The sequence below is a fragment of the Lissotriton vulgaris genome, chromosome 3_1, assembly GCF_964263255.1.
Source record: "Lissotriton vulgaris chromosome 3_1, aLisVul1.2, whole genome shotgun sequence".
In the NCBI taxonomy this organism is placed as follows: domain Eukaryota; kingdom Metazoa; phylum Chordata; class Amphibia; order Caudata; family Salamandridae; genus Lissotriton; species Lissotriton vulgaris.
This window is the reverse complement of record NC_141689.1, coordinates 432,099,776-432,112,103: the sequence shown is the minus strand read 5'-3', so window position 1 is coordinate 432,112,103 and position 12,328 is coordinate 432,099,776. Positions and strand designations below refer to the sequence as shown.

The window sequence follows — 12,328 nt, the reverse complement described above, 5'->3', positions numbered from 1 at the left end:
ACACGGATACCAGAGGAGCATTATTTCTTCACCATCCCATATCAAGAATTGAAGCACCGACAAACCTATCTTAATAACACTTTTATTCAGATGTTACATCATACCCACATTGCTACGAACTGTTGGATTTGTGGGATAATGCCTGCACATCAAAAGAAGGGAGGTACAACGTTTATACCTCTCCCCTTTTCGCATAATGGCTCCTGTCGAGCCTGGTATACCCTGCTTTTTGCGACTAGGAAACCTACAGTGGGTAGACTGTTTTTCCGGTTGAACAAAGAGTGTCATCAAGACAAAGATGGGTATCCCCAAGCGAGTGGAACTAAATGGGAGCGGGAGGAATATCGAACGAACAATATTTCCACGCCATATATCTTCACCAACACAAGAAACTCTATTGAAAGTGAATATTTTGTTATCTCTTACTCAAGCACAAGCAGAATTATGCGTACAGAGCATTGGACATATTCCTGTTGGCATCAGCGACTGTATTACTGTTTTGAATATAGATGGACTGAATAATAGTACCTTTTTATCTTCACGTAACACCTAATTTGTGTGTGTAAATCGTGGATATAATCGATTGCCAGCTGGGTGGACAGGTGTTTGCTATGTCTCATTTTTGTTGCCCCCTGTGTTTCTGGCACCTCCATTGTATCATCGAGATCTTAAATTATTCAACAATATTACTGTAAATCGCTACAAGAGGACCTTGAATACTGATGATGTAGATCAAACAGATACTAGCTTGCAACAATATATAGATTTTAATTTAGGATTGTTTTTCTTTGTGGGTGCTGCATTAAATAGCATAAAAGTGCGACGATTAACTAGAGTTGTAGAAGCTGTTACAGATCAAGCAGCTGTAGCCCTAGGAAACCTCACTGAAGAATTGCAAATTGTTAGAATTGTTGCCTTACAGAACCGAATGGTTCTGGATGTTATGTTAGCAGATAGAGGTGGTGCATGTCGCATTATAGGTAGTAGTTGTGGTGTGTTCATCCCAGGTCACACACCATCAGTGTATAAAGCGATCAATAAACTCCATAAGATCGCTGCAGACCTCCATACAGAGAATGGTACGTGGGCTCTTGCAGGATGGTACTTTCTGCCTGGGGCTGGAAAGTATTGACTGCTCTATGTATAATAATTGCAATAATCTTCACATGTTGTATGTGTATCCACTGTAGTCCAATGATATGTTCCATGTGTATTACTGCTTGTATACCGACCAAAAGAAATGTTGCAGAAATGCAGAATAATTTGAAGAGATAGCGGAGATGATGGTCATTGATATAAGGGATGAGTATCTAGTTTATCCTAGGAAATCAAATGTCTTCAGCTAATGCTGAAAGGGTCGTCTGTTGTAAATCAGCGACGAATAGGTTAAGCATTAGCAAAAGACATGTTGTATTTGACCATTGTCGTAGCAAATGAACAGACTCCATTTTGTATTTGTAGCGGCCATTTTGTATGCCATACATTGCCATGTGCTCGTCATGTGCTTTGTCCTACCGCTTTGTTAACTGTGCCTGAAATCTGCCCAGTAACAGGCTATATTTAGCATCCCCCACTTTCAGCATGCCCACGCATGCCTGGTACGGTCTGCGGCTGTTACTAATTAGTTCCAGATAGGAATGTGTTTACTAGTTTCAGGAAACTTAACTCCGCCCATTCATTGATTGTGCTTTCCAATATGCCCTTGTATGTACATAAAACTTGCTCTTGTATTTTGTACCGCCTTCCTTTGAGCCCCTTTGTTGTGTATAAAAGGGTCATGTGCTTTAGTTCGGTGTGCTACTCTATACAATACTGAAGGGTGTTGTGTGGATTGTAGTACCACCTTTAAAGGTTTAATAAACTATGCTTTTGTATTTTCCAGTTTCTATGCCAACTTCTTCCTATGGTCTAAGGACTCTGTGCAGAGAAGGGCGAACCCCTTGCACTGGTAGGCCTAGCCGAGGCCTGCTTACTTCAGCATGACCTCCCTATAAGGACCTAGTTAATAATAGGGCAGGAGGATTGAAACTACTTTTAAGCCCCTAGTATATAATAGGGCATGTCAGTTTAGAGGCTAGCAGCCCTTTCTGCGCTTGCAGGTGTGCACTGCTGAAGCCTGAGATCAATTTAAAAGGAGAGGATCAGGTATTTATAAGGAGGAATTCTATAAAATGATTTTTATATGCCCTGGGTTAAGTGAAATTGCACATTTCACTCTAAACATTGTGATAAAGTGCTATGGAGTGAAGATCAATATTACCTTTACATATTCAGAACCCCTAAAGTCTCCGTTAGGTGTTCCAGGCATGTGGGGTCCTGTATATCTAGGCAGGGTCTTTATAAAAGATGTTTTATGAGCCCTGGTGTTGGAAAAATGGCCCAAGTCAGTTTTCCCATTAGAAATACCCTGCTACATAGCTTAACAAGGCAAGAAGTTATTAAGTAATAATTCCCGCTAGAAGATTCATAAAAATGACATTCAAATACATCCTAAAATGGTATTGATAAATCCAACAAGTGTACCGACAACAAGTTAAGACTTTGTCTGTAAGCCAAAATTCAGCCTTCCAATGGTCTGTCCTGATTGGTCAAAGTTAAGTGGAATAGCCCCTGGGGTTAGCCAGCCCTTCTGGGAGGGCTGGGGTCTGATGCATAGGAATGCCAGAGGAGGGGGGGGGGGGGGGGGAGGGGTCGGAAACAATATCCTTCAATGTAAGGAGGAGGCAGGCAGAAGAAACCAGTTTCATTTACACCTCTACTCTTGGAACCCACCCAGATGCTAGGATTAAGGAATGAATGAGCAGATGCAAGGAGGAGAGACTATGTAGATGAAGCCATCCTGTAGGTTGGTTTAGTTAGTTCTTTTCTTTGCCGAAAATTCTGACAGTGAATTTTGGAGAAATAGTGCTTTCTGGGAGTCCATTGTTCCACACTTTGGAGGAAGTGGTCATGCTATGGGGTGTTCCCATGCACCTCATTGGACAGGAGTGCCCTTCTGCTTGCCCCCAGAGAACAGTGAATAAGTATCTGGGAGGGGCAGTGCTTCTCAGATCTGCTGCTTGAAATTCAAGAAAGAAGGGTCAATGCTGAGAAGTTTGATTTGCATCAACCAGGCCCTGAACTCTGAAGACTATGCCTGCTGCACAATCCAGAACTACAGCCCATGGATTACCTTGCTTCAACAGGAATAAAGAGTGGGCTTCCTGCAAGCTGCATTAACGCCACCAAGAGTCCCCTCTCTGCAGTGTCTCCAGTGGATTTTTAAGGGCCCATGGTTCAGTGGAAATTGTGGAACCATCCTTTCAAGGACCATCTGGGAGATTCCAGACCCTTGGTTTGTGTTTTGGACCCGCAAAAGGAACTTCAAGAAGGAGTTCCTCACTGAATCCAGCGTGCTTGAAGAGGCTGCACGACGTCTTCTGAGAAATCCTCCAGTAAAGTTTCTAAGTGTGAAAACAAAATCTTGACCAGGGCCTCCCGCTTAGTGTATCCGACCAGGGCTCCACTGCGGGAAGCCTAAAACTTTGACTTCGTCACAGTCGGAGGCAACCAAATGTCCAAAAGTGGCACTATTGGTTTCTAAGCACTAGAAAGTATTTACTCTTTAAAAACCCATATCTCTGGTTCCCTACAGTGGATTGTTTTCATGTCATTTTAAAGATAAAAACATTTCCTATTTTTATACATTGTGTTGGATTTTTATAGTGTTGTATCTTAATTATTTACTGAATTTGCGATTTTAAATGCTTTACATACCGGTCTTTGAAGTTAAGCCTGCCTGCTCGCAGCCAAGTTACTAAGGGTTAAGCATGAGAATAATTTTCTAAGACCTATTCTGAGCCCTATATTGTTATAGTAGTATTATTGCCAGTGGCAAATGCATATCTGCCACTACTAATAATCCAATTTCCAATACCAGGTCACCTCAGTTTTAACCCAACTGTATGGAAATCAGAATTGATTTTGCTCCAATTTAACAGTCCAGCCACAACTGCCAATCCATGTCCTCCCTGTACTTGGCCCCATTGCGCACAAAGGCGTGCCACAGAGGGTTGCTAATTATATATTTCCTAGATTGTTCTAGAATCGTAAAGTTTGCTTTTCTAGACCCCTGGAGCTAAGTACTCGGTCAATGTGCCAACTTGAGACAGAAGAACATTAGTTACTTACCTGTAAACTTTGGTTCTCCGGTATTGGTGTCTGTCATAGATTTACATGCTTAAATATTCCCCGTCGAAGTGGGAGTCCCACGGTACATAAAATAGTAAAATATATATATACTAGCAGCCCGTCCCGACGTTGTACGGGTATGAATTGCTGCCGGACAGTAGTATATTGTTTTGTAGGATTTCGTTTTGATAGCATTTGTTATCTGGACTGGCCTGTGAAACACTCCCATTCACAGTGCACTGCTGATGCACTTAAGAGTGCGCGTTCAGTAGTGTGTGAACTTAAGTTTTGCTACTTTATTTTTCCTTGCAATATTATATTGCGGGAACTCGACAACATGGCATGAGCACAATTTACATTACAGAAGAACACATTAATTTGTGGTAGTCACGGGGAGACAAAGCGATTTGCCTGGAATCACAAGATGTTGAGCTGATGACGAAATTCGAACGTAGCTCCCCAGCTCTAAAGTTCGCAATTCTAGAACTTGTGGCGGGATATGTGTCTAAAAGTGTATGTTGGTGCTGGGCATCAATAAGAGAGACCTGTGCATTTTTCAAATCGGTAGTGAAAAAATATGAGTATGTTGCTGGAGATGTGGGCCGCCGTGCCACCAATGTACTTACCGGGGAAGGGTAAACACCCATTATTCCGCAACTTTCTTTCCGCATACCATCACTCGGCATACTTGCATTACGAAAGTACCATGACTCCGCAATGCCATTATAACACATGGCAGTACATTTTATATGCTTTTACCACGTTTGGATAAGGTAAGTATGGGTATAGGGGTATATGTTTTGGGGTACTGATGTATATGTTTGGGGTGTTTGGGTATTTTAAGGGTTCAGATATAGTTTTGGGTTATGGGGTACAGGGGTAGTTTTAGGTTTTAGGGATAGGTTTGGGTGTTGGGGTATAGGGGTATTTTAAGGGTTCAGGGCTGGTTTGGGGGTACATGGGTATTTTAGGGTTCAGGGGTAGGTTTGGGTTTTAGGGTACAGGGTTATTTTTATGGTTCAGGGCTAGGTTTTGGGGTACAGGGCTATTTTTAAGGTTCAGGGGTAGGTTTGGGTTTTGGGGTACAGGGGTATTTTTAGGGTTCAGGGCTAGGTTTGGGTTTTGGGGTACAGGGGTATTTTTAGGATTCAGGGCTAGGTTTGGGTTTTGGGGTACAGGGGTATTTTAGGGTTCAGGGTAGGTTTGGGTTTTGGGGTACAGGGGTATTTTTAGGGTTCAGGGCTAGGTTTGGGTTTTGGGGTACAGGGGTATTTTTAGGATTCAGGGCTAGGTTTGGGTTTTGGGGTGCAGGGGTATTTTTAGGGTTTAGGGATAGGTTTGGGTTTTGGGGTACAGGGTATATTTATATGGTTAGGTTGGGTTAGTGTTTAACGGTGTTGAGGTATTTTAAGGAGTACGGGTGGGTTCTGATTATGGGGTGCAGGGGTATTTAAAGGGAGCAGGGTGGACACTGAGCTGAAATGTACAGAACCTGGGAAGAAAAAACAATGAAATATTGGGCACAACGCTTGCTTTTTTCCCCCCGTAATCCTGCGCCCGCACACGCCCCCAGCACACGATATGAGACATGGCATGAAGGGCGGAATGTACCACACGCCCCCAGCGTTTGTCACGCCCACAGCACATCGCAGACACGCCCACAAGGGACTACTTTGCTGGCACTGTTCTTTTACCTTTTAAATGTATATGGTGGGCGTCTGCATAGCCTATGTCGTTCTGCTGCAACTGCCCTTTCCAACGCTGTATTGGGTGTTGTGATTGGTGCTGTGGTTCCTGAGATTACCCGCCTCAAAGGTTTGGGCTCTCTAATTATATTAGTATGGATATATATATATATATATATTTATATAATTATACATATACAATGTAATACATATAAAATATATACGTAATGTTAAAAGTACCATAGAACTGAAATAAGGCCCATAGAAGCCATAAAGGGAGACTTCACTTTAGTAACATATCATAGTCATTATAATAGTCCACATTCCAGCCAATCAGGCAACAGCACCCTCTAGAACCTTCTCCTCAGAAGCTCAATCCCTCAGATTTTCATAGCACCAAAGTGACCAAGACTGCATGAGGAGAAGAGAGCCTCTGAGGGGAGGAAGGGTGGGTTGCATGTGAATCTATGAAAGACACCAATACAGGAGAACCAAAGTTTACAGGTAAGTAACTAATGTTCTTCTCCAGTATTAGGGGTGTCTTTCATAGATTCACATGCTTGACTAAGAGTAGAAAGCAGTAAAGTAATATAGGAGTCATAAAAGGCATTTCAAAACCAAGTAAGTACAACCATAGTATGATTTAAATAGCATACATTTAGACATATGGCAAAACCTTTTATGACAGGAGGCGGGAAGCAACAGAGGCTCATCTTAGTTAAAAAGATTTCGTAACACAGCTTGGCCCACAGCAGCATCTGCAGCATCTGCAGCATCTGCAGCATCCGCTGAATCCAGACAGTAGTGCCTTGTAAACGTGTGTCTGCTCGACCACGTTGCAGCTCTGCAGATCTGGCTCAGAGGCACTCCAGCAATGAGGGCGGTAGATGATGCCACAGCCCTTGTCGAGTGTGCTCGCACCGGAGTAGAGCGAGGCTTTCCTGCCCGGCAATGGCAGAAAGAAATGGCAGAAGAGATCCATCTAGTAATAGATTGTTTAGTGACTGCCTGTCCTTTACAAACTTGGCCATAGGCTACAAAGAGCTGGTCTGATTTTTGTAAAGGAGCGGTGCGCTGGATGTAGAATTTCAGGCAACGTTTTAAATCCAAGGAATGGAGAGAAAGCTCAGCAGGAGACTGAGGGTTGGGGAAGAAAGTTCTGAGAATGACGGGCTCATTCAGGTGGAAATCCGAAGGAACTTTGGGAATGAATTTCGGATTTGTCCGTAAAGTAACAGCGTCTTTAGAGAATTGAAGAAATGGAGGTTGTATCGTGAATGCCTTGATGACGTAAGCGCGAGTAGAAAAGCCACCTTCCACGTGAGGAATTTTAAGTCCGCTGAATGGATGGGCTCAAAAGGAGGTAGGAGGAGCGGAGATAAAACCAGATTCAGGCGCCAAGAAGGCGGCGGACGACGTATGGGCGGATTCATCTGAAAAAGGCCTCTGAAGAACTGTCGAATGATCCGCGAGGAATACAGAGAGGTGGTGCCACCATGCCGAAAGCGGGAAATCGCTGCCAGAAAGATTTTAAGAGTGGAATGAGAAAGTCCTGACTTCGCTAGAGATGAGAAAAAAGGCAGGATTTGCTCCGGCTTGGCGTGCATTGGATCAAGGGCTTCCTTGTGACACCAGACACAAAAACGCTTCCATTTCAATTGATATGTTTTGATGGTGGAAGGAGCACGTGCATGACCCAGCACCTTCCTTCACTCCGGAGTGATATTCAGACCTGCGAACTCATTGTGTTCAGGTTCCAAGCATGCAGTTGGAGATATGTCGGATCCGGATGGCAAATCTGCCCTTTGTTCATGGTGAGCAGGTGAGGCAGAGGGCGAAGAGGTATCGGATCGCACTGAGACAACAGGAGGAGGTCCGAGAACCACAGGTGACGTGGCGACTTGGGCGCAATCAGAATGGCGTGGCATGGTTGGAGCTTCATCCAGAGCAGCAGGCGCTGAACGAGAGGGAGCGGGGGAAAAGCATAGACTAATTCGCTCGACCAATTGATCGAAAACGCATTCCCGCTCGACTCTCTGTGGGGATGCCGATTTGCAAAGCGTAGGCATTTGCGGTTGGTTGGGGTCGCAAACAGATCCATCTGTGGATGGCCCCACTGGTGAAAGATGTACTCCAGAGTGGATTGGTGGAGTTCCCACTCGTGATTGTCCGCCAGAGATCTGCTGAGACAGTCGGCAAGAGTGTTGGAGACGCCCGGCAGGTGAACTGCGGTCAGGTGAACTTGGTGTTGAATCGCCCAATTCCAGATTTTTTGTGCATGCTTGGAAAGCAGAAGAGACCTGGTACCTCCCTGTTTGTGGAGGTAGTGCATGCTGGTGGTGTTGTCTGTCCGCAACAGCAGCGAGTGGCCTTGTATCAGCATCCGGAAAGATTTCAAAGCAAGGGAGATGGCCAATAGTTCTAGACGATTGATATGCCTTGTGCATGGAGATGCATTTCATTTACCCTTTAATGACGGTCTGTTGAGGTGTGCCCCCCAACCCTCCAAGGAAGCATCCGTTGTGAGGGTAAGCGTAGGGGTTGTTTCCCGGAAGGGCCGACCTCCGGCGATATTTGGAAGGTGAGCCCACCAGTCCAAAGCTGTTTGAATGCGGGGGTCAGGCAGAGTTTGTCGTTGAACGACCCCGAGACTTGCTTCCATTGTTTATCCACCTCCTCCTGTATGACTCATGTGGAGTCTGCAGTGCGGAATCAGATGAATGCACGAGGAGGCCATGCCCAGGAAAGATTTCAAGATCCGGACAGAAACTGACTTTTTTGATTTTAGCAAAGTGACCATCTTGAGTATGTGGAGTTGTCGCTCCTGTGATACAAACACCTGTGCCAGACGAGAATCGACTAAGGCTCCTAGAAAGATTCTCTGTTGTGAGGGGCGAAGATGAGACTTTTCCTGATTGACAGAAAGGCCCAAGGTGCAGAAAAGCGACAGGGAAGTTTGTGTATGCTGTATTGCTGTTTGACGTGTCTGTGCTTTTATTAGACAATCGTGCAGATAAGGGTAAAATTGAATGCCTTGCAAGCGAAGGAAAGCTGCGACCGGAGCCATGATTTTTGTGAAGACTCTCGGCGCTGATCGAAGGCCGAAAGGCAGTTCTTTGAACTGGAAGTGCTTCGATCCGACAGTGAAGCGAAGATATTTCCTGTGTTTGTGATGTATTGGCACATGAAAATATGCGTCTTGGAGGTCGATAGTGGAGAGGAACTCTCCGGGATTGAGGTATTGTAAAATTTCCAGTAGAGTCAACATTCGGAAAGATTGTGATTTGATGAATTTGTTGAGGGCTCTTAAATCCAGAATGGGGCGCCACTCTCCCGACTTTTTCTTGATTAAAAAGAAGCGGGAAAAAAAATCCCTGCCCTGTTGTGCTCGAGGAACAACTTTGACAGCCCCTTTTTGTATCATGATCTTGACTTGAGCCTACAGATCTTTTAAATGTGGTGGGAGGGACCGGAAGGTGGACTGGTGGGTGGAAATTCTATAAACTCGAGAACATGTCCTTTCGAGATGACGTCTAGGACCCAACGATCCGAGGTGATATGAGACCAATTTAAGAAGATGTGGGAGATTCGACCTCCAATCTTCAGAGACGGAGAACACTTGTTGCTGGGAAAGTCACTGCTTTTTGAAGGTGTTTCCCCCCCTGTAATTATTCTTTCTCCGATAGGGTCTTGAATCGGTTTGACGATTTTGGGATTGGTGGTTGTATCTTTGCTTGTTGTCGGCATAGGAGCAATATTGGGAGGAGCCACGAAAATTGGAAGAACTTCCTCTGCCACATGCTCCTCGTAAAGGCCGCTTCCTGTACTGAAGGTTCCCTAAGGCACGAGCAGTATCTGTGTCCTTTTTAATGGCTTCCAGAGCCTCGTCGACATGCTTGCCAAACAGAGAATCACCATCGTATGGCAAGTCAAGAATTCTCGCCTGCCTTCAGGGCGAAAAGTTGTAGATTTGAGCCAGCCCTGGCGTCGTAAAACAGCAGCTCCAGCAACCTGTCTGAACCCTGTCGAAGAGATGTCAACAGCACAGTCAATAATCTCAGAAGAGATTTTCTCTCCTTCTTGGACTATCGTTCGGGCCTCAGTACGGACGGAATCCGGGAGCTGGTCAATCAGGGCTGCGATTTCAGACCACATTTGGCGGTCATATCTTCCAAGGATGGCCAGAGAGTTGGCCGCTCTGACTGTTGTGGCAGCCATGGTGGTGAATTTTTTGCTGATAGAGTCTAATCGGCGCCCTTCCTGGTCCGGAGGAGAGGTTAGTGGAGTGGCTGGATTTCTCGAACGTTTCTGGGCAGCCTGCGTTACAACAGAGTCCGCTTAGGGTGTGAAACAAGGCATGCTGGAGAGTCTGCAAGCGCCTTGTATTTTTTGACCAGACGTGGCAAGACAGCAGGGATGGAATTTGGTTGTGCCATAAGTTTGAGACCTTCTTCCCAAATGAAATCAATAATTGGGATGGTATGGGTTTGCTTGAGGGGTTGATCTTTAAAATCATAGAGGAAGCAATCCGTTTGCTGCATCTCCAAGGTTAAATGGAAACGTTTGGCAGCACGTACCATTAAATTATGAAAAGATACTGATGTCCACCGGTGGGGAAGGCAAAGGAGATGTCAGTGGCGTAGATGGTGTTTGTGCTCTATAATCATCCCAATCTGTGAGGACGTTTTCTACGTCCTGATCAGTGTCCTGGTTCATATCCGCATCATCATCAGTATCCTGCTGTGGACGGACCGGCGAACGCGGTGCCTCTGGACGGATGCTGGCGGTACAGGTTGAGGAGTTGGAGAAACAGGCGCAGAAGGAGGGAATCTGCGATAATAATCGTCCAACATATGCTGTAAGTTGGACACCAAAGAGGACGGTATCTGAATCATTTGTTTCTCAGAAGGAGCAGTAAAGCGAGCCTCATGAACAGGAAAGAGAGCACACCCCTCCTCATAATCGTCATCATCTTCTTGGCACTTTAAATTGAGTTCGGATGGACTGGACGCCTGACGAAAGACGTCATTCACATAGGAACCGTCATCAGAATCATCTCCTGCTGATGCAAATAATTGCGTCGGAAGAGTAGAAGCATCAGTAATAGGACTCAGTGGAACTGGCCGTTTGACCACTGAAGCTGTGACCACTGTGAAAGTGGTTGCGATAGCAAGTGAATGGTGTATCGTCGACGAGACGGTAGAGTCCTTTGTTTTCAACGACGTAGTTTTGCGTGCCGTCGATGGAGCCGTCGACGAGAAGGAAGACGTCGACACGGATTTTGCCGTTGACGAAGCTGGAATTGTCAGCGTAGACGGCACCGTCGACGAGGATGTCGCCGTCGAAAGGCTGGTAACCGTCAACGAAGATCTGGTAGTCGGAGGAGGTATTGGCCGTCGGAGGAGGTATTGGCCGTCGGAGGAGGTATTGGCCGTCGGAGGAGGTATTGGCCGTCGGAGGAGGTATTGGCCGTCGGAGGAGGTCTTGGCCGTCGACGGAGGTCTTGGTCGTCGACGGAGGTCTTGGCCGTCGACGGAGGTCTTGGCCGTCGACGGAGGTCTTGGCCGTCGACGGAGGTCTTGGCCGTCGACGGAGGTCTTGGCCGTCGACGGAGGTCTTGGCCGTCGACGGAGGTCTTGGCCGTCGACGATGATGTGGTCGTCTACGATAGACGCGTCGACGAGTCCTTCGTCGACAAAAGCTTCTGAGCCGCAGGCGTCGACGAGGCAGGTTTAAAGGCCGTCGACAAAATCTTGAGAATGGATGAAATAGGCCTCACCTCTGGAAGCATCGACGACGAGGTAGACGTCGAAGTCCTCGTTGACATCGAACACGTTGTCGTCAACGTTGGAACAGTGTTGACGGATCTCGTAGTCGTCGACGGACGCGTCAACGGTCCCGTCGACGAGCTGGCACCCGTTTTAGATGACGAGGGCACAGCTGGGGATTGCGACGTCAGAGAACCAGGTCCCGTAGGCGTGGAGGCAGGCAAATCCCGTGGGGAGACAGATTTAGAAGCGTCGACGAGCTTCTTTCTCTTCAGGAACAGAGAAGGTATTTGTAGTGCAAAATTAAACTCCAGTGAGTTGCTGCCACGCAAAGAAATTCTGCCTTAAAATAAATACCTTTGCTCACTTAGCTGAACCAATAGTCTCTCATGAAATGGCATCCTGTCCCCAGCGCTGATAGTCGCTTGACTCCAGCAGGTCCACTTTGCAGTTTCAGGGCTCTCCTACGACCGGGACCAGCCGTTAAACATCATAAGAGACTATTGGTTCAGCTAAGTGAGCAAAGGTATTTATTTTAAGGCAGAATTTCTTTGCGTGGCAGCAACTCACTGGAGTTTAATTTTGCACTACAAATACCAGCAGGCTCAGTGAGAGCCTCCGCCTACATGGCAGCTGATCTGAATTATGAATATCTCTGCTGCATCACGCTGAGTGCCACACACTGCCTCTGAAGAAATGCAATGA

General features: G+C 46.1%; 1 protein-coding gene across 1 annotated transcript in view; it reads right to left on the bottom strand.

Annotated features, from left to right (window-relative positions):
* MAP3K1 (mitogen-activated protein kinase kinase kinase 1) overlaps positions 1-12,328 on the bottom strand; it is a 493,522-nt gene that overhangs the window by 92,948 nt on the left and 388,246 nt on the right. The gene's annotated exons all lie outside the window — the stretch shown is intronic.